Raw genomic sequence first — 23,687 nt, forward strand, 5'->3', positions numbered from 1 at the left:
AAATAATTTTCGCCTACCATAATTGTCATTATTTAAAAATGTTCTTGAAAAAACAATCTTGCTCATATTTCACTTCTGTCCTTAATTTTTTGCTCTGCCTTTGGACATTTTAAACGTTTCTTTTTTTTAGCTTATTATTATTACCTCCGCCTTAGCAAAGGCAGAGGTATTGTTTTTCAGTTGTGTTTGTTTGTCTGTGGACAAGATATCTCAAGAACCACTGGATGGATTCAGATGAAACTTTCAGGGATGTTTGACCCCGTGACAGGCACAAACTGATTAAATTTTGGGATCAATACGGTACCAGACAAGGATTCTGGATTATTCTGACTGTTTTATACTTAATTTTTGAGAGCGGTCGGGTTCACTTTTAGTATTTTCGTTTGTGAGAGCAGTCGAGTTTATTTCAGGTATTCTCATTTTAAAAATCATTTCTGGCTAATCATTGAGAGGACGTTGGTGTTGCCTTGGCAGAGGTTTGCGCTCTCTGAGTCTCTCTTTGTTATTATTTTTATTATTATTGCGGCAGCAAGCTGGCAAAATCATTGGCACACTTTACAAGATGCTCAGTGACATTTTTTTTGGTTTTATGTTCTGAGTTCAAATTCCACTGGGCTTAACCTTGCCTTTCAATAAAATAACTAAAAGTTGACTGGTAAAAACGAACATGCACAGACTAACCTACTCACATATGTACTCATGTATGTGTTTATGATGGACCTCTGTTTAGTTTCCAAATTATACACACAAGATAGATAACTCAAGGTTATAGAAAAAGGCTACAGGGAACCACATGGTTGCAAAGTAACCTCCTTAATTACATGACTATACCATTTCTCTTTTACCTTTTTAGTATTCTGTTAAGAAATAAAAAGTAACAGATAGAATGGTAATAGAGTATAATTACTACGAGAGTTAGAGATTAAGGACTATTCGTTACCTTACTAATTTCCAATGTTTCTATAATCTTAAGATGGTGAGTTGGTAATCATTAACATGCCGGACAAAATGCTTAGTGGCATTTTATCTGACTTTATATTCTGAGTTCAAATTACACCAAGGTCAACTTTGCCTTTCATCCTTTTAGGGTCAATAAAATAAGTACCAGTTGAGGACTAGAGTCGATGTTATCGATTTACCCCCTCCCTTGAAATTGCTGGCCTTGTGCCAAAATTTGAAACCAATTTTTCTATAGTCTTAAGGCAGCAAGCTAGCAGGGTTGTTAACACACCAGACAAAATGCCTGCCCAGTGGCATTTTGTCCATCTTTGTTCTGGATTCAAATTTTACTGAGGTCAACTTTGCCTTTCATTCTTTCGGCATTCATAAAATAAGGACCAGTTGAGTACTGGGAGTAAACGAAATCGATTTCCTCCTCCCCTCAAAACTGCTGGCTTTGTGCCAAAATTTGAAACTAATCTACAGTCTCCCTTTCTCTCTCTCTCTCTCTCTTTCTCTTACTGTTGGTGTTCCCTTCCTACCCCACCCCACCCGATACCAGCATTATTGTACTTGCCTCAGCCTGTCTGACTGAAGCAAGACAAGTATCAGTTCCTTTTTGTAGTTTTTAAAGATTAAGACTGAGATCTAAACATCTTATTGATTACTAAAATGAAGAAGAAGCAAGTTACTATAGTGGGAGTTATATTTGAAATGTCCAGGTTAGCTAAATTTATCCAACATTTTTGGCAGGTTGAAATTATGGATTGAAAAATTTGATAATAAACAAACAAGGAGACTTTTTGTTCTGTTTGTTGGTTTGTCTTCAATTATATTCTTTGATTAAAATCACAGTAACTAATCAATCTGAATTCATTTAGGAAAAAATATCATCTTCCAAGAGATGTTTATGACTTTGGTGATTAATATTGGCAGTTTTTAATGTTTCTTTTCTTTAATACAAAGTGCATGCATAGCTGTGTGGTAAGTTTGCTTCCCAATAGCAAGGTTTTGGGTTCAGTCCCACTGTGTGACACCTTGGGCAAGTGTCTTGTACTATAGCTCTGAGACAACTAAAACCTTGGAGATGGATTTGATAGACGGAAACTGAAAGAAGCCTGTCATATTGACATTGTGTGATGGTTGTTAATGTCATGCATTTCCAATAACCTGCAAAAACATGTCTGGTCATGGGGAATATTATCTTGCTTGGAAACAAGGGTTGGTAATAGGAAGGGCATCCAGCCATAAAAAAATTTGTCTCAATAAGGCTCCATCTGACCTATGTGAGTGGGCATTAAAATGACGATAAAATTGTCAGAGCAGTGCTTATGACCTTTGAATGTTATCCCAGTCTGGTGAGAATAAAGCAGTTGATGTTCAGTTTAAACATCAGCAGATTGGTATCTCTTTGAAGAAGAACATGAGACCAGAGAAAGAATTCCAGAATGCTGTTCTTGTAAGGAAGAGGAATTAGGGATAGATGTTTTTGGTACACTGTGTAAGACATGGGATGTAAAAGTAATAATGATAGCAATGGGAAATATTAATGTATGAGGTAGAACTGGATGCAGAAGATATGAAAATAGCTACTTCAGACAATCAGAAGCCAGTATAGATAGTAATGGGAGATGCAGTAGGAAGAAACTGTGTGTTGGTGATTGAATCATAGTTCATCAGTAGGTTGGCCTTCATTTGGATTCAGTCTTGGAATTTGCAAATTGTGGGTGGTAAGGTTAGTCAATTATACCACCCTCAATACTTGAACAGTATGTAATTTTTATCAAATGTCAAAAATTGACCTCAGCAGTTATTGAACTTAGAGCATGCAGAAACACAACTAAATACCTCCAGACATTTTATCATGTGTATATGTATATATGTGTGTATGCATGTGTGTATTGGTGATCCTTATTGGTATTGGTGCCACATAAAAAGCACCTAGTACATGCTGTAAAGTAGTTGGCATTATGAAAGGTATCCACCTCTAGAAGCCATGCTAAAAGCAGACAATGGAACCTAGTGCAGGTCCCTGTCTTACCACCAGCTCCTTTCGAACCATCCAACCCTGCATGGAAAATGGACATCAAATGACGATGGTATTCACACACACACACATCTATGTAAGTGTGTGTGTTTGCATATGTATCTGTGATTGTTTACATCCTGCATGAAAGATGCAGTGGAACACATGATGAAGTTTGTCACTTCTCTCTCAACAAATCATAAGCTGATTCTTCACTTTCAAAGACATGTAATGTAAGAGATCTTTTACTTGAGAAACAAATGTTAGTGATAAGGAGAGCATTGTACTGTAAAATAGTGCCTCAATAATATATATCCATCTAACCCATACATGTAAATTAATAAGTATACTCTTATGCTTCTTATACTAATTCACCCGTTTGGCTGTGATTATACACTTTTCAAAGTTATCTATATATTAGAGACAGATTCTGACAGAGAAACCTTATAGTTTTTGAATGAAGGAAATGTTAGCAAATACAGAATATTAGTAACCTTCATTGTCTAAATGCATTTAACAATGTGTGCCGTTTCTAAACATAAGTAACTCTTCATTTAGTCTTGAAAATAATTTCCTTCAAATGCTTCCCAATGTTTGGCACACATGTAGCTTAGCTTGAAAGTTCTGCATAGTATGTCATACTGTCTTTAGGTATTGCTGTAATTTCTGAATGAATAGCATGTCTTGCTTGTTACAGAGTGGGTAAATCTCTTCAGAATCAAAGACCCATACGAACTGGCCGACTTATCCTCTACCCCATCGTCTGATTTAGCCTGGTTTCCATACAGCATACAGACTATCCTAATTTACAAAACTTTATTAAATAATTTTCGTCTTGGTAGTCAAACACTATTGCTTTCCTCATACTATTTATTCTCTGTAATGTGGTCGGTATCAAGAACATCCAACCATAGAAACCATACCAAAGTGAATGATGGACAGGTGAGAAGTAGCCCTACAACCTTACATCCTGGAGAATAGTGGACTGAAAAACTGAATAAGAACTGATTTGAATAATTACTATTTGTCCAGTGCAAGGATGATAATATGATGATAATAATTATGATATTCATTCATCAAACTTTATTTTTATTATTTTAGTGGAACAGTAGAATCCTAGAAAATTAGTGATGGCATGCTTCAGTAAGGCTACCAAAAACTCCAGTCCAAGACATCTGACTAATTCAACTAATTCTCTTTCTTACAGCAAAACTAACTTATTCAACTTTATAAATTTTATACAATAATTTCTTGGAATAAAACTGGTATTTATGTCTCTCATACCTTTCTCAATGACAGGATTGTCATAGTTTTCAACAAATATAAATCTACATTGGTGATCAATTTTAGGAAAACTCATCTTCCACTTCCACTGATTGCTATCTTTTTTTTTATGACAACAATGATTGCTCTGAAGTAGTACATAATTGCATTCAAGTTTGTAGTGAGTCATGAGGTATAGGAAATAGCTGTCCACTTACTATTGTAGCATTTATAGTAAAAGGATTGTTTTGTGTTTTGAGCAAGGGATTAACCCGAAATAACAAACTTCCAGATTTGTTGTCATTTCATTCTTTCACTGACATACCACTGAATGGGTAGTTTATAGTTGGCATTCGTGTGTGTATAGTTCATAGATGAGATCCAGATATTCTCCATATAAAATACACTTAGTAATGCTCAAGAGATTTAAATTTGAGCAGGTATAGAAGTAAATGTAGGGATAAACAAATTAGACAGATCAATATATAAAGTATATTAACCCATTGCCTGCCATGGGCCCGATTTGGGGATCTGCTAAAACCAGTCTCACTGCCGGTTGTTTGTTGTATTTAAAGTGCATTGCTTATGTACATTGCATTTGCAGAGATGTGTTTAACAATATTTAATGGTTAAAGTTTGTCATTATTAGCTCTGGTTTATTTTAGAGGACATTTTATGTCATAAATTGCAATTTTTGAACTACAAAAATATTTACTGTTTTCAAATTTTTTTTTTTTTTTGCATTTTCCATCTATATCATTCATTAATATTTCATACATATTCGCATTTGATACTCTAGTTTTCAAAAAAACTAAAATGTTTATTATTGCAATTGAATATAAAAGGATAGATATGCTTTTTTTTCAGCAATCTCCATTTGGGACTTTTTGAAAAATTTATCATAATTTCCAAAATAATTCACATATGAAGAAAATTTAAATATAATATATATTAACTCCTAAGACACCTGACAAAGCCAAAAAATATTAATAAAAAAATTTGGCAGTTAATTGGTTGCATACATGAAATACAAATAATGTATATACGTATACATATAAAAAGGTCCAATTTATGTGGAGTACAAATTATATAGAGAATTAAAGGGGTGAAGGAAAAAGATTACAGATCCAACAGCTGTTTAAGGGTGCTCAGCAGTCCCTAATAGTGTTTGTAGATTGATTCCATCTCAAATGCAAGATCTCTTCTTTGAGGATAGAGGTTTGTCTCATCCTATGATGGAATCAATCTACAAACATTATGGACCACGGAGCCCCCAGAAACAGTTGTTAGATTTGTAATTCTTTTCATGTTTTTTTTTTGTATTTCATGTATTTAATATACTTTATATATTGATCTGTCTAATTTGCTTATCCCTACATTTACTTATATAAAAATATATGTATGTATACATGTGTGTGTGTATATATATATATATATATATATATATATATATATATATATATATAATGTATGTGTGTGTGTGTGAGTATATCATCATCATCATCATCGTTTAACGTCCGCTTTCCATGCTAGCATGGGTTGGACGATTTGACTGAGGACTGGTGAAACCGGATGGCAACACCAGGCTCCAGTCTGATTTGGCAGAGTTTCTACAGCTGGATGCCCTTCCTAACGCCAACCACTCAGAGAGTGTAGTGGGTGCTTTTACGTGTCACCCGCACGAAAACGGCCACGCTCGAAATGGTGTCTTTTATGTGCCACCCGCACAAGCCAGTCCAGGGGCACTGGCAACGATCTCGCTCGAAAATCCTACAGGAGCCAGTCAGGCGGTACTGGCAACGGCCACGCTCAAAATGGTGCATCTCATGTGCCAACCGCACAAGAACCAGTCCAGGGGCACTGGCAACGATCTTACTTGGCTTGCCGGGTCTTCTCACGCACAGCCCATTTCCAAAGGTCTCGGTCCGTAGTCATCGCCTCGGTGAGGCCCAATGTACGAAGGTCTTGCCTCACCACCTCAGCCCAGGTCTTCCTGGGCCTACCTCTTCCACGGGTTCCCTCAACTGTTAGGGTGTGGCACTTTTTCACGCAGCTATCCTCCTCCATTCTCACCACATGTCCATACCAGCGCAATCGTCTCTCTTGCACGCCACAACTGATGCTTCTAATGTTCAGCTTTTCTCTCAAGATACTTACTCTGACGGGTATTCACATTGACATTACACATCCAACGGAGCATACTGGCTTCATTCCTTGCGAGCTTACGTATGTCCTCAGCAGTTACAGCCCATGTTTCACTGCCATGTAGCATGGTTGTTCGTACGCATGCGTCATACAGTCTGCCTTTTACTCTGAGTGAGAGTCCCTTTGTCGCCAGCAGGGGTAAGAGCTCTCTAAACTTTGCCCAGGCTATTCTTATTCTAGCAGCTACACTTTCAGCGCACCCACCCCCACTACTAACTTGGTCGCCCAGATAGCGGAAGCTATCGACTACCTCTAGTTTTTCACCCTGATATATATATATATATATATATATATATAATGTATGTGTGTGTGTATGAGTATATATATATATATATATATATACATACATTCACGTGTATGTGTGTGTGTATATATATATATATATAATGTATGTGTGTGTGTGTGAGAGTATATATATATATATTTCCAAGTGGCTTTCCGTTTTCCTATATGTTTGTTCCGTTGTCTGTAGTTTATTGTTCTAACGTCCTGTACCCTGATATGCATGTATATACACATGTAGATGTAAGTATGTACATATATGTGTGTATACATGTATATATATTCTTTGTATTATATATATATATATATATATATATACATACACGTGTATGTGTGTGTATATATGTGTGTATACATATGTATATGTGTGTACGTATGTGTATACATATGTGTCTGTGTATACATATCTGTGTGTGTATCTATATGTATATGTGAGTGGTTGTTTTTTTTTTGTTTGTTTTTTTTTCAACTTGCTGGTCCTGAAAGGAGCAGTACTGTCCATGTCCATAGCAGGCCTTTTGAGATTGGTGAAGTTGACAACATTAATGTTTTGTTTAAACCATTGACCAGCAATGATTTAAAGAAAAACATGAGCTAAGAGATGATTCCTAAGGGCTGACGTTTTTAGGAGAAAGAACTGGGCAGAGTGGTTTGTACAGGATTAAGAGTAGGATTCAACAAGACTGATGATAGACAGAAGGATGTGTGAACCAGGGGTGCAGGAGCAGTGGCAGTATGAGACAACTCTGCTCTTAGAAACAGAAGCCACTAAAATAGCAATAGAAGACAGGGGAGACAACATTGGCCAGAGGCTGGAACATGTCTATTAGTGACTGAATGTTGCTTGAGTGACCCTTTTCTGGATGTGGAAATATTGCTCCCTCATCCAGGATGGTAGCAGCAGTATCATCCTGGACATGGGAGCAATATTTCTTTGTGGGCCTCATTTGTACTTTGTAGAGTGTCAGTAGCTATTTGGGAAGTGATCCTTGATATGGTAAGGATATAGTTCTTGCTGTGAGAGAGATCTTCAGTGATAGTGAGGCCCAGCATTTATAGTGACTGTATGTGTGAATTACTGCAGTAAGAAGCAGTACATCAGACTATTTGAGTTCTATTCATATTACAGAACTGATCCAAGTGCTTTTTTTTTATTATTTAAGTCCTTCTCCTAAAGCCACCCAAGAGTCAGGTTCAGCCAATTAAGTCTACCACACAAAAATATACTGGCTATCTGAAGGACTTCTGCATATTTTCCATCTATCTTATTTGACTCGTTAGACTTGAGTCAGTCATCTGAAGACTATGAAAGAGACAATTACCTAAGGTAATTCACAGAAGAATTGAACCCTCAACCATTTAATCAGGCATTATGAAGTGAAATATCCAAAAATTTAAGAAACTGTATGTATGCATATATCAAGTTCCATATAATCAATACAAATTATACTTCCACTAATTTTTTTTTTTTTTCAAAATATATTTTTCTGTTAACTTCTTCTGTATTACTTTCCCACCAATTATCTTCTTTCCAGTCATTCAAAATTAAGTGAACCTAATTAGCAAGAGAACAATAGAGAGTTCTGTGCTTTGTTCAACAACACAACACTCAACTGGAAGCAGGATTTTCCACTTAATAATCTTACCCACTACCACACAGAAACAGTAAGAGATGATGATGATGCACGTGGGTGTGTGTGAATGTATATCATCTGCTTATGTCCATTTTCTATGTGGGCATAGGTTGGACAGTTTGACAGGAGCTGTCCAGACTCCAAATTGTCTGTTTTGGCATGTTTTTTTTACTGATGGATGCCCTTCCTAATGCCAACCACTTTACAGAGTGTACTGGGTGTTTTTTACCTGCTGCCAGCACAAGTGCACTTTTGCAGCACCAGCATGAGTGCATTTTGCATGGCACCAGCACCTGTGAAGGACAAGCCTGTAAGTATGGATGACCACAATTTTACTTAGCTTGATGTGTCTTTTCAAGTACAGCAAATCACCACAACTCCTGGTCTCTTGTCATTTCCTCAGTGAGACTCAGCATCTGAAGATCTTTTCTCACCACTTCATCCCGTATATATTATATCTTGTAGGTGAAAGATATTTTGACAAAAAAACTTGTGGTCTCTGATATGAAAGTATCTTGATAGGCTGCCAGTTTTATGACGAAGTATCTTTCTCCTACAAGCGCTACCTTCTTCATCCTTTTGTCAAAACTATGAAGTGCATCCTCTATACCCCTGGGACAGATGCTACCATTATGGGTAATTAAGGGATGACTCCTCGCTCCCCACACTTCCAGAACTCCTAAATTGGATACAGTTTAATGTCACATGGCTTAGTGGTTATAGTATTGCACTCACGATTGTGAGATCGTGTGTTCAATTCCCAGACCAGGCATTGCATTCTTGAGCAAAGCGCTTCATTTCACATTGCTCTGCAATCATTTCAACACCTGACATGTGGCACCTAGTTGCACCTGTACAGGTAATGTCGATTTGATAGAGGGAGTGAGCTTATGTCTACACAAACATTTGATCACTATAAACAAATCCTCTGTGTGGTTGTTTGGTAAGAAATTGTCACACCCTCATACACCGTCTAATGACGGGGGAGTCCATTATATATATATAATACACAAACAATACACACTCACATATACACACATATATGCAGCCTTGCAGTGATTGCATAAAAGATACCTCAAGAAAATCCTTCCTTCAGCAGTACCGTGCTGAAGAACTAGCCATGTCAAGGAAACATCAATGTACTTCCCCCAAACATGAGCCAATAACCTCACAAGGAAGATGCCCACCTTTATTCAGTTGAAATCCATCCCTAAATCATGTACACCTGTTCTCGCCGATTTTGTTTGTTGTGTGTATGTGCGTGTGCGCGCGCGCTATTCTCGATTGTTACGACGTATATGCTAGCGAGTATTTTACGTGGGTATTTATCTGTCTGCATGTTCTATACTGTATGCGTATCCAAACCTAATGCAGGTACGCACTGACAAGCAACCATTCACCCACAAATTTAATTTGTCAACCCTTCTTCACCTTCGGACTTCAAACTACTTGCACAAACAAGGGACGGACAGTTAGGTGGTGGTAGTGGATGGTGGTACGATGATGATTGATGGTAGTGGTAATCATGCTAGCCATTTCCAGGTATCGGTGACCTGTACTCTCTGAACTCCTCTTGCCCACATACGTCCACTCCTGTCGAAAAAAAGTTGCCAACCTCTCTCTCTCTGTATGCGTTCATGTCTTTCTATTGTTGTCTTTTTCATTCTCTTTCTTTCTGTCTATAATTTTCCTCGAACAATTTAAAATGAAACATTTTTTTTTTTTCACTGTTGTTATTATTATTGTTGATTTGGTTTCAACCTGCACATTAAATGCACAAATAATTGCACATGACTGTCCAGTCGAAAAAATCACCGCTACCGCTTCTTCCAACACCTTTCTCCCTTTTCTCATACTGTCACTTTGTTCAGTCGTCTAAGCCACAGACACAGATGCATACAATTTTATATATTAAGACACACACATACAGCTAATACGCATAGAGCGTTATATATTTATAACACACACTCATATACATAGATACACACACACAAACAGGTGCGTTCATATACGCACATATGTGCGTGTAAGACAGTTTATTTTTACTGCTAAGTCACCACGACATGATAGACACCGGTAAATTTGGAAACATTTCCTTAAAACAGTGCCGTGAACCCGAAATATTGTGGGACATAAAATTGATTGCTAGTACTACACAGCAAAAGAAAAATATTTTCTCTGTGACAAAAACACACTGATGAAACTGTCCGTGTGTGATATATATATATATATATATATATATATATATATATATATATATATATATATATAAATTAATAGAATGAGATAAGGAATCTAAGGCTGTGAATAGTTTTCCGAACATTTATAAAGAAAAAGGTCTTGCCGCTGTTTCCGGGATATTTTATATATCCCTTCATCAGAGACGGTTCGAGAAAATATTTAAGTAATAGTTATTATAGAGAAGATACGAAATACAGGGTGAAGTGGAAGAATGAAAACAGATGTGAGATACGTAAGGATATTGTATTTGCAGTTCCGTTATTTAAGCAGAATGGTGTATATATAAATTTCCTGTACCTTGTGTGAGTTCCAATATATATATATATATATATATATATATATATATATATATATATATATATATATAGAGAGAGAGAGAGAGAGAGAGAGAGAGAGAGAGAGAGAGAGAGAGAGAGAGAGAGAGAGAGAGAGAGAGAGAGAGAGAGAGAGAGAGATGGTTAAGAAGCGGGCTTAGCAGCCACATGGTTTCGGGTTCAGTCTCATTGTGCAGTACTTTGGGCAAGTGTCTTCTACTGTAGCTCCGAGCCGACCAATGTCTTTAAGTGAATTTGGTTGACGGAAACTATGTGACAGCCTGTTGCGCATGCGTATATGTATGTCTATATTTGTTCCCCGACTGGTGTTGGTTTGTTTACGTCATCCTATAACCTACCTGTTCGACTAAAGAGACAATAAGTCCCAAATTTTGAAAAAGTATTGAAGCAGATTTTTGTGTGACGAAACCCTTCAAGGTGGTATTCCATCGTGACCGCACCGAACTGGGACATGTAAGCGACAAATGATATGTGTGTGTGTGTGTGTCATGGCGATATCTGGGACTACGCAAAGTTGCAGAAAGTGTATGGAGAGGAGTGTGTGAGCCGCACACAAATGTACGAGTGGTTCAGACGTTTCCAAGTTGGCCGAAAAATGTCGATATTGATAAACGTTCTGGGAGACCAGCATAACTAAAAAAAAAAAAACATCGCAGCTGTGAGGAGAAATCGTTGAATCACCATCCGTGAGTTATTAAAGGATGTGCAGATTAGTTACGGTACAGTTCAGTCTGTTATCACTGAAACTTTGGGTATGAGACGCGTGTCTTCCAAGTTTGTGCTAAAACTGCCTTCAGCTGACCAAAACGCTACTCTGGTTTCAGTTGCACAAGATCTCCTTGATTGTGTCGAGAACGATGAAAACTTTTTGAAAACTTTGCGTAGGCTTCTGAGCAAAATTTGCTGCAGATTCTCTGCTGAACTTTCTCTGTCATGGTCAATGCGGCGATCACACGCTTCACACCTTCCTTCCAAGCACTGTTGTAAACAGTGGAAGTGAGCTAGAACGTTAAAACTTAGTGCATAGCTTCGTTACTATGGCAACAGTTCGGATACTTATTCATCAGACCACGTATGTGTGTGTATATATATATATGTTAATTCGAGGAAATTATATCCTCATTAGGGATTATATAATCCTAGGTATTCCCTATCATATAATGCGAAAGTCACGGGTATATGTTAGAGATTATTGAAATTATATATTATCAATATTGAGGGGAAAAGAAAATGGAGAAATAATGGATGTATGAATAATTTATTTGTATGTTATAAAATGATGTAAATTTCTTTAAAAAATTGATTATAAGTTGTAAAGCTTTTTCCCACCAATAAATATATATATATATATATATATATATATATATATATATATATATATATATGTATATATGTATATATATATATATATATATATTGTGTAGTTTACAAGTGGAGGGAGTCAGCTCTCAGTACATAGTGTAGTATTCTATACTGAGGATTTGCCCGCTTCTCAAGTTTCACGCTCTGCGAGATTTCAGGCGGTTGTTGAAAAATCTAAGCACGAAACTCAGCAACATTTTTTTTTTTTTTAGTCAGTTTAAAATACGACAGTCTATGTCCTCTACTGTAACCACGGGCCAATCAAAACCTGTGATTGGGTTTAGAAAACGGAACTAAAAGACTGTTGTGTGTGGGGGGGGGGTTGTATTTGTCCCCTATCACTGTTTTAACAACCGGTGTTGGTTTGCTTACGTTCTCGTAACTTTGCGGTTTTTTTTGCAAAAGAGCTCGATAGAATAATGACTGGGTTCGATTTGTTTAACAAAATCCTTCAAAGAGATGAAACATTTTTCAAAATCATTTCAAAAATACAAAACGGACAAAAAAAATTTTACATTTGCTCCGTTATTGTAGTACCTCTCTCTCTCTCTCTCCCACCCTCCCTGTCTCCCTCTCCCTCTTCTTTTTTTTATTCCTTCTGTAAGCTGTCAGATACGAACATCAGGAATTTCGGGAATACGTTAATTACCAGTTATAGAGTTTGAAAGCAATAATTTGGAGTAAAATACCTAAAAGCTATTTAATGTAATTAGGTTTTCCATTATCCCTTCGTTGACTTTATTTATAAATCGTGAGTACACACGCACACAACAATAATAATAATAATAATAATAATAATAATCTTTTCTACTGGAGGCACAAGGCCTCAAATTTGGAGGGGAGGGTACTAGCCGATTACATGGACCCCAGTGTCTCACTGGTACTTAATTTATCGACCCCGAAAGGATGAAAGGCAAAGTCGACTTCGGCGGAATTTGAACTCAGAACGTAAAGACGGACACAATACTGCTAAGCATTTCGTCCAACGTGCTAACGATTCCTATCGACTCGTTACCTTAAATAATAATAATAATGATAATAATAATAATCCTTTCTACTGAAATTCTGCGGGAGGGGACTAGTGGATTACATCAACCCAATGTTTCACTGGTATTTAATTTATCGACCCCGAAGGGATGAAAGACAAAGTCGACCTCGGATGAATTTCAAATTAGGACATGAAGCATTTCGCCCTGCACGCTAACGATTCTGCCAGCTTGCCACCTTAATAATAATAATAGTAGTAGTAGTAGTAGTAGTAGTAGTAGTAGTAATAATAATGTCGGTGATGTAGGGTTATAAAATAGTGTTTTTTATGGCAGTTGGTTTATTTTTGGTCCATTTCATCCAGTGATGACTTGAAATTTAGATATTTTAGAAGGTAATCATCAAAGTAATGACGTTCATTAAATGTTTCTGATTTTGTAGCTAGATAATTTATAAAATTTTTAATATTTCTTAACGCAAGACTGTTTTTAGCTGTACTTAAGCTGCATCCTCTTGCCGCACTTATATACGGTTTGCATTACTCAGGACTGTTCTATTTTACAGTAAGTAGTCAGAGACAATTCGATTAATGCTTATGTTGAAATTAACGAAGAAATTTGAGTCTTTGATTGTTGCTGTTTCACTTCCCCACTGAGTTTTTGCTTGTGATTAATATATGTAACTGCTTATATTAGCATTGTGCTATATTACGAGCACAGATTCCACCATGAATCGTTTATTCTTGTTGGGAAAATTTTAAGATAGATATGTTGTTCAGCATAGTTTGGATTTAGGTTGTGTAATGTAGTTATTGGGAAGTGTTGTACTGTAATAGCCTGTAACAGTTGGAGTCGTGAAGTTTGCAATCTAATTTGCAACTCATATTGGTTACTAGTAGCTTGGTTGTGAAATTAACTGGTTATGATTTGTTGTTGATATAACTACTGATAAAAAATTTAGTTACACACACACACACGATCAGTCATGTGATCGTGGTAAAATGCAGTTGGTTAGTCTCTTGTTTAGAAAATACAGACGACTCGATAATTAATCAATAAAATTTATTAATCTAATCAAGTGCAGTTCAATCCATAACGAGATTAGACAGAAAATTCCGATTGCATGTGGTATACAACTCCATTTCGAAAGCAACAAACATTGTTTATATTGCGATGATCAAATTTGTAAATGCAAGGCTGGAAGAGATAATCGAGTACTACAGATCGTTCAAAAGCACATCGGGTACATTTTATGAAACGTCACGAATGCTTTGTAGCCATCAGGTATACTTACGACTGTTTAGTTGAAAATAGTCCGCCGTAAAGGAAAATGCAAAATATATATACTGTTGTTTGTTCCTTCTCAAGCCATGCCTGGCTCACAAGGGCCGATTTCCCGGTTTCGTTTCTCGCGTGACAAGCATATAATATGTGTGTATATTATATTCTGAAAAGTGACATTTCAACACATCTTCTTATTCGATTATTGTGTGGATAGTTTATTTCTACTTTTTTTTTTTTTTTTTTCGTTAAAAATGGAATCACACACACATATGTATGTATATATATAAATATTTCGCTTAGGCATTGCGATGCTAATAACCTGGTGTTAGAACTCAATATACATATGCTTCATGTTTGAAACTTGAAGTTATAGGGTGATGCTTAAGCACTCAACTATGAGTGCATTATACCTTAAAGCTGTCAGCTAATGAATTTCATAACACAATTGTTTATTCTTTTGTATTCTCAATTTCTTGTGCATATCATCCATATACAACCTGAAACTTCAACTCTTCAATCTTACACGAGCAGCTTAGCATATTGTTTATTGATTGTTCCCATATATCCGAGAATGAATTTCGACGTACTTACTCTATGACTGACTGACAGACATCTGGTCTTCTTAATCACTTAACCTTAGCACACTGTAGGTGCATCATGTCACCGTACGAGTTTTCTCCCATGTAGTAACAGAGCAGTGGCAGGGGAAACAATTCTAGAAAAAATGCAGTGTGCTAAAGGTTAATAGTTGATCTGGGTCAAAGAATGAATTATTAAATGTCTTTCTTGATATTCACAATCGCAAATGCCAAAGATGGCTGTAACGAACCGTCAATCTTGTAGATCAGTTGTTCCCAATTGGGATCCGTATAAGATTTTGTTAAAATTTATGTGCTGTAAATTGCTTATACTTCTACAATACGCAAAATATTAAAAACCGAATTTAATACAAGTCCTAATAATAATAATAATATATATATATATATATATATATATATATATATATATATATATATATATGTATATATATATATATACTGTTGTGTCTGGGGAGAGTCATTTTCTTATTGTGCCTTAAAATTTAACACACTCACCGTTAAAATTTCCACTTATTTCTTATTTTTATTTTCCTAAAATTTTCGTTAAGGTACAATAAGAAAATGGCTCTCCCCAGACACAACAGAATATGCTTCAACATACGAAATCACATAAAAAATCTTGCAAACCAAATCCCAAAACGAAATATATATATATATATATATATATATATATATTTCGTTTTGGGATTTGGTTTGCAAGATTTTTTATGTGATTTCGTATGTTGAAGCATATTCTGTTGTGTCTGGGGAGAGTCATTTTCTTATTGTGCCTTAACGAAAATTTCTATATCGGACAGACGAGCCTCCCATTACGTAGAAGAGTAGCTGTCCATAAGGAACAAATAAACCTCCCTCAATACCGCCAAATTCCACTCAGTGGCCACATAGACTCTTGCGCCAGAAACAAAAACCCTAAATTCATTATATTCCCTTTCTATCAATGTAAAGACAGAATCTCCACACAAGAAAGAATCAACAAGGAGAATCTTTTCATAGAGAAATTCCAACCATTTCTTAACACACACACCCCTTAGTGACCTTATTTCTCTATGAACAGACACAAACTTCCTGTTGGGAAAAAAAGAGTTCATAACTCCAACTAAAAACATTTGTCTCCCCTTACACACACTTCCTGTTTTGACACCACATTTCCTGCTTAACACAAACTTTTAACCCTTTTTTTAAACCTAACAAAACTCTCAACTCTCATGCATCCTTATTTTTCCTACCAATTTATACATGAACTACTATTGAACTACAAAAGCTCAAAAACAATATAATGTATGGGTATATTTATTTTTTTTATATATTATTGTTTTATATATTATTTTCTTCATTTTGTACTTTGTAAAAAAACATTTTCATTCTCCTTCTTGATAATTTGCTTCTTCGCAATGAAAACCGGTTAGAAAAAATCTTTATTAAAATATGCTTCCAGTTCAGCATTCTGGCTTTTTTTCATTTTCCTTTCTATATATATATATATATATATATATATATATATATATATATATGTGTGTATGTATATATAATACATTAAATTGCGATGGAGGTCCAGTAGAGTAAAATAGGAATCAAAGGGGTCCATAAGCAAAAAGTGGTTGAGAACCACTGCTTTAGGTGGTGGTAGTAGTAGTACTAGTAGTAGTACTAGTAGTAGCAGCAGCAGTAGTTCGACTCTTTTATCGATACTTCCAGTTGTGAATCAAGAGTTTGATAGAATTTTGTTTTTTGTTTATTTTCCCACTGAGCCGTGTCTGCGACTAAGTTTCCACTCTCTTTTATACCCGTCTATTTGCCTCACTTCACTTAATGCACTTTTATTATTATAAATGCATAAAGACCACGAAATCTTATTTTCTCTCCACTAATAAATCCTAACCGTTGCTTTGTATGTTGGATTTCTTTTTTTTTTTTTTTTTCATAAAAAACATAAGTGTATTTAACTCCGTTGCATCTGTGCGCTAGATACAGCAATCAAATTCTCTCGAATTACACCCTATTGTCTTCAAATAAAAATAGTGACGAATGACATAGTGAGAAATAAAGGTTGCGTTACACAAAACGGGATGTTCACGGATGGAACGCATTTGATCATCATAGTAGATCTACTCAATCACATCACATACTGCCAAAATATTAATACTTGCGATTGACTATGATGCTCCTTTTTCCCTAACCTTCCCTCTCCTCTTACCCTAACCTTCCCTCTCCTCTTACTGACTATATAGAAGTTGATGGAGGTGGAAGTGATCATGGTTAAAGAAATGATACTGCCTAGTGTTAGAACTGACGTTTGTGTGTGTGTGTGTGTGATTTTTATCGATAGGCAATGAGAGACAAAGAAAGTGAGGCTGGCATAAAAATCTATTCCTCGTGTTTGAACTATTTCTATTGCTGTTTATCATTTCGCAGTCGCAGAATATCGCTAGGTTCCTTGGATTCTACTGTTTTACTATCTTTAACTGTATTTTTTGTGTAACGAAGAATAAAAGGAGCGGTGTCTTGGTGGAAATAGAACTGACAACTAATTCACTTAAGCGCAGCAGGACAGACAGGCAGGTCGACTCACACAAACAGATAAAAGGCAGGCTGACACTATATAAATTGGTGTCAGGCAAGAGGGAGAGGAGTGTGAGTAAGAGGTAAGAAGCGGTAGAGAGTGGTGTTCGCAATGACGTCATCGATTGTCGGCTAGGCTGGTTAACTGGCTGGTTGGTTTGTGATAGACGATAACGTACATGACACTGCTTGTGTCATCGAATAAGTCTCAGTAGTTTTCAATATCATCTCAGAGGGAGCCTTTGCTTGGTCGCTCGGCTTGCAAGAAAGAGCAGTTAAATCTCTCTCAGATCACTGTCTACCGTCTTGAAAATGTCCTAGGCGAGATGTAATTAGCTGGAATACCTTCGATCATGGCTGTGCTAGATCCTGCTTGTCATGGAGCTAAATCAAACAGCAGTGTAGTTGAACTAAATTAGTACATGACTTACATGCGGTTGTTGTTTAAGCTATACGTTCCATCCATGACCATCTCGATTTAAGGATTTCCACTGCGTCATTTACTTTTTCTAGGCTGCAGGATTTTGTATGTAATTTGAGGTTAACCTGACTAATGTCGTCTGTCAAGTTGAACGACTACGTATGACTTAGCGGTTTGTTCCTGAGGCAGTCTTAACTTTTTAAATACTGAAGGGCACATTAAGTAATGTAGTCCTAGACACACTGTCTGAATAATATGTGATGATTAGAACAGACACACTTGTGATCGTGTCGTTTTGATACGAGTTGAGCCGCTGTGTCTGAAATATGTTTGTCTATTGTGTACACATATACGTTATATATGTGTCTCTCCTAAGTACTAGATAGAACGTATGTAGTACTGTCTTTAGTGTATTAGTGTTAGATGAGTGTAATGTAGCTTGAGTACAGTGTCTGCAGTGTGGTGTTAATGTGGAATCAGTACAGCGTCTGTGGAGTTGTCTCAGTGCAGTGTATTTAACAAGATAGGTGATCCAAAATGTACGTTCTAGTGTAGCAGCTACTGTGTCCGTTTGATCATATGTGGTGTGTACATGCACAGACTTGCTACTCGCATATAGCATTACCATGGAGCACTTCGCAAAAGAATTGGGGTATTGCAACTTTTAACATCCCTTTCTCTTAAGATCAATAAAGAAATTATAGTCCAACAGCTATGAAAACTGGTATCGCTGTTCTGGATAACTCTGAGTCTTTACATGTGCACGTCGAATTCACGTAACCGAATAAGCTCTCTTTTAACACGGGTGGCTTGTTGGTGGTTTAGCTGCTGTTTCTCGCAAGTCGATCGGCTACATTAGTTTAAGGATAAATATATTTACTAATGAATAAGCATTATTTGCGTTTATTTAACTACTTATTATTCAAACTGTATATAAGTAGAAAGATTTTCTGGGTTTTTTTTTACTTTTTAAAGTGAATGTTTAAACAAAGAATTTTAATTAGCCTAATGCAGTTATTGATAGTATCAATAAGGTTTCGAAAATGAACATTGCTTAAAGACATTTAAAGTGTGTGTGTGTGTGTTTAATGGAATATGTACATCAAAAACACCGAGAAGAATAATGTGACTAGTTTTGGAACCATTATATCTACGAAGCGTTTAATAATCACATTTTTCTTTTCCTTTCATCTTTCACGTGCTTCAGTCATTGGACTGCGGCCATGCAGGGCACCACCTTGAAGAGTTGAGTCAGACAAATTGACCCCAGTACTTAGTGCTTTTAAGTCTTGCACTTATTTTATCGTTTACTTAAGCTGAACCGCTATGTAACGGGAACGTAAACAGGTCAACAATGGTTGTCAAGAGGTGGTGAAGGACAAACACAAGTACAAAGACATCATATATACCTATATACATATAAGACAGGCTTCCACACAGTTTCCGCCTCGTAAATTCACTTACAAGGCATTGGTCAGCTAGAAGAGAAAAAACTTGTCCAAGGTGCCGCGCAGTGGGACTGAACGTGAAACCATGCGCTTGCAAAGCGAGCTTCTTAATCACACGGCCATGCTTGTGCCTAATGGAATCCCCTCCCACTTTTTTGCCTATGTAATTATTCATTTCCATGAACTTGTTGGTTTTCTTTTATTGAATACTCGTATAGAGTTTATCAAATGTACATCCGGGTATTGCCTTGATCATTGCAGTGCTCGCATTTTCTTGCTTTTCATGAATTTCTTGTTCCATCGTTATGCTTATCGTTGTTTTACTGGAAAATAAAAAAATCAATGCCTCCTCCCCTAATAGTCTTCTCTAAGTTCTCTAGCAAAACTATACCGTTCATGATATACTTGATCTAATGAATGGGACTTCATTGCTAAACATGCAAACCTCAAACTGACATTCGACCACAAAATTTTTGACTCGTTTAAAAATGTCCGAGTGTCTGAACAAACTGAATGCGAGCACATCAGTTTTTCAGATAAATATAGTTTGTTTTTTGATGCCCCCATTCCCCACAATCGATTTTTATATGGGAGTAGTGACACCAATCTGCATTTGGTATTTACGTCGAACGTCGTTAAAGATATCGATAGCGGGTCGTTTTCCTGTTTCATCCATCTTCTCCGCCCACTATTCCCGGGAGGGGTTGTGGGCGTAGATCTCGAGCACCTCCTCCATAGGGTCCTATCAGGAGCGATAGTCATTACACTTTCCGGTGGGGTTCCCAAGCGTGAGCAACCGAGACAATCAATCCAACCATCTCGTTCTTGGTCTACCTCTAGGTACCTTGCCAGGTGACCCGGTTTGAAGAATCTGTCTTGCGATTCTTTCTTACGGCATTTCTAATCACATATCAAATTTTGTGTGTCAGATACAAATATCAGTTTGGTGTCTGACGTGAATAAGACCCCTAAACGCTGCAACGTGAAAGGGATTCAAAAGAACAACCGTATCGCAGTGTCCGTCGCGTGGGTTAAAGAGGAACGCGTTCGATCTTGGATAAAGAGAGGGTTCCTTTCGAAAATTATATTAGTCTCAACCTGCAACTTGTTCTGGGAGGCGTGGGATGTATGTCATTTTCTTATTCTTAACCGAAAGCAATAAATGTGTTTCAATTTTTTGCGGCTGTCCTTTTCGAGGATAGTTACAATAGCCACCAATTTGGCGAGCAGTGGTTATTGAGCTGCTCAACTTGAGCAGCTGTGGTTCGAGAAGCCCGTCTCAGCTTATACAATTGAACAATATTCTCGATTGTCTCTCTAAGTTTTTTTTTTTTTCCTTTTCATTTACTGATCATAACAGATCTTAGGGTGATATAATTAAATTAAGTTTGTCTACGTTGTTTTTTATATCTAATATCAAGATTATTTTACTTTGCTAAAACGTTCTTAAATTAAGTGACGTAATGAAAAATTTCGTGTTTAAACTTACATATGTTAAGAATGAAACATTCTCTTTTCTTTCATACAGTCTGAAACGTAATTAAACTGATTTAACGTTTAGCCCCCAGCAATCAGTTGTCTTTAAATGACGCCGGTGTGTGTGTGTGTAACACACACATCCTGTTTCTCCTTTGACCTCCCAAAGTCAATACAGCTGATCTGTAAAGGTCACTCATTCGATAGGACTGCGCTACTGCCTGGAGATTAAATCCGTGTGTGTGTGTGTGTGTGTGTGTGTGTGTGTGTGTGTGTGTGTGTGTGTGTGTGTGTGTGTGTGTGCGTGCGTGCGCTCAATTAACATTGCTGAAACAAAAGACGGGCTTCTTACGTCTTAAACTTCTTGACCACATGTTTACTTCACCTGCTCTGACATAAGGCTAAACAACAACCTTTTATAAGCGAACAAACCAACGATTTGAGAGTCTACAAGGTCACACAACCTGCTAGAAATAGTAGCAAAAATTTTCGCAGTGATACAACTGACCATCGTTGAATAACAAAAGGACAGAATAATCACATTTGCACGCCTTTTATCATGGATCTGTCGCTTGACCTGCTAGAAATAGCAGCCAAATCTCGCTCAAATCGCACCCCACTGCATACGAAAAGAACAACATTAAGGGATAATTTAGGTCTGAATATATGGTGATATAGCTTTACTTGGTTGGTTCTGGAGACAAGAAAGCTATTATTTGTTGATCAGTCATAGGTTAATCTTTATGGAGTCAATTAATGATCAGATGTTCCAGTTATAAACATCTCATCATTTTGTATAATTAGGCTTAGATTGTCTTCTATTATACTTCTTTTTATTCAGGACATTGGAGTGCGATTTGAGGGCATTTGGCTACTTTTAATAACGTGACGAGCGACTACGCAGAAGTACCTTCGTTGGCTCGAAACATGCCTTGTGCGTTTTATAAATGTAATGCGCGTGTTATTGCTAGTATTGTGTATAACAGTAGAGTGTGTTGGCAATGTTAATATCAGTACATAGTGTACGAGCATAGTCATTTATATTGCATATAATGTGTTAAATGGAATTTTTTTAAGGAGTGGGGGGTGGGGGTGGGGGTGGGGGTCTGCCGAAACCGATTTAATGTTTTCCGTTGTTTATATGAAATGATTGATGTGTGTACAAGGATTGATCTATTTATCTGTGTCTGTCTGTCTATCTGTCTGACTTTTGACAGTCTGTCTATGTATGTCTATCTGTCTTATTGACTATCTGACTTCATCTGTCTATCTATCTAACTATCTATACGTGTCTATCTATGCCTGTCAGTTTGTCTATGTCTACCTTATCTCTGTCTACCTGTTTGTTTGCCTGTATATCTGTCTACCTGTTTGTCTGTCTATCTACCTACCTACCCGTACCCGTCTGTCTGTCTATCTGCCTGCCTGACTATCTGCCTTTCTGCCTTCCTACTACCTACCTATCTCTATCTATATTTCTATCTACCTACCCATCTATATCTACCTATTCATATCTCTATATATTTCTATCTTTCTGTCTATCTATCTCTTTCTATCTATCTACCTACCTATCTATATCTACCTATTTAAATCTCTGTCTATGTCTATCTATCTACATCCCTCTATCTATCTACATCCCTCTATCTATCTACATCCCTCTATCTATCTACATCCCTCTATCTATCTACATCCCTCTATCTATCTACATCCCTCTATCTATCTACATCCCTCTATCTATCTATATCTCTCTATCTATCTATATCTCTATATCTTTCTATTTCTATCTTTCTATCTATCTATCCATTTCTTTCTATATCTATGTATCTATCTATCTATCTAAAGTGTGTTTGAAATTCTCATCTATCATACATATATACATGTCCGTGTGTATATGAAAATGTATGCACGTATGTGCAGACTCACATAACCCGCTGTATATATATCTGGAGGGGGAAAGTCTTGTGGCCGACTCTAGTGTGACTTTTAGTATGGTCATTCTCCTCCATTCACAACTTTTCCTAATCCAAACATTGTATCTCTCCGTACGCAACAAACACAGTACAGATACTGTCTACTTCCATTACCTGTCTCCGCTCCTCACTTCTCTGATTTTAAACCTTTATCTCCTCCTCTTCTCTTCCTTTAGTCGTCACTCTTTCTTGTTTTATCGCTTTCTTTTCACCTTTGTCCTTCACGTTCTCCAACTCTGTGTGTCCTCTTTCTCTTGTCTTGTCTTCTTTTCTCTGTTAAATCTCATCGTCTATATTTTCTTTCTTACCCTCTCTCTCTCTCTTTGTTTATCTTCCTTGTTCTCTACATACTCAGTGCTGTTCTTCACTGCCTCTCTGCGTGTCTCTTTCCAACTTCCCCACTGTCTCTCTTAATAAAACAAGGCTTGATTGTAGTCTCTCTCTTCCACCCTCTCTCTCTCTCTCTCTTCCACCCTCTCTCTCTCACTCTTCCACCCTCTCTCTCTCACTCTTCCACCCTCTCTCTTCCACTCTCTCTCTCTCTTCCACTCTCTCTCTCTCTTCCACTCTCTCTCTCTTCCACCCTCTCTCTTCCACTCTCTCTCTCTCTTCCACCCTCTCTCTCTACGTTCTTACTTTCATTTATACCGCCTG

General features: G+C 36.9%; 1 protein-coding gene across 3 annotated transcripts in view; it reads left to right on the forward strand.

Moving 5' to 3' along the window:
- The window catches only part of LOC106879415 (neuronal cell adhesion molecule), a 179,921-nt gene that overhangs the window by 15,387 nt on the left and 140,847 nt on the right, over window positions 1–23,687 (forward strand). The gene's annotated exons all lie outside the window — the stretch shown is intronic.

The sequence above is a fragment of the Octopus bimaculoides genome, chromosome 4, assembly GCF_046866305.1.
Source record: "Octopus bimaculoides isolate indiv1 chromosome 4, ASM4686630v1, whole genome shotgun sequence".
In the NCBI taxonomy this organism is placed as follows: Eukaryota; Metazoa; Mollusca; class Cephalopoda; order Octopoda; family Octopodidae; genus Octopus; species Octopus bimaculoides.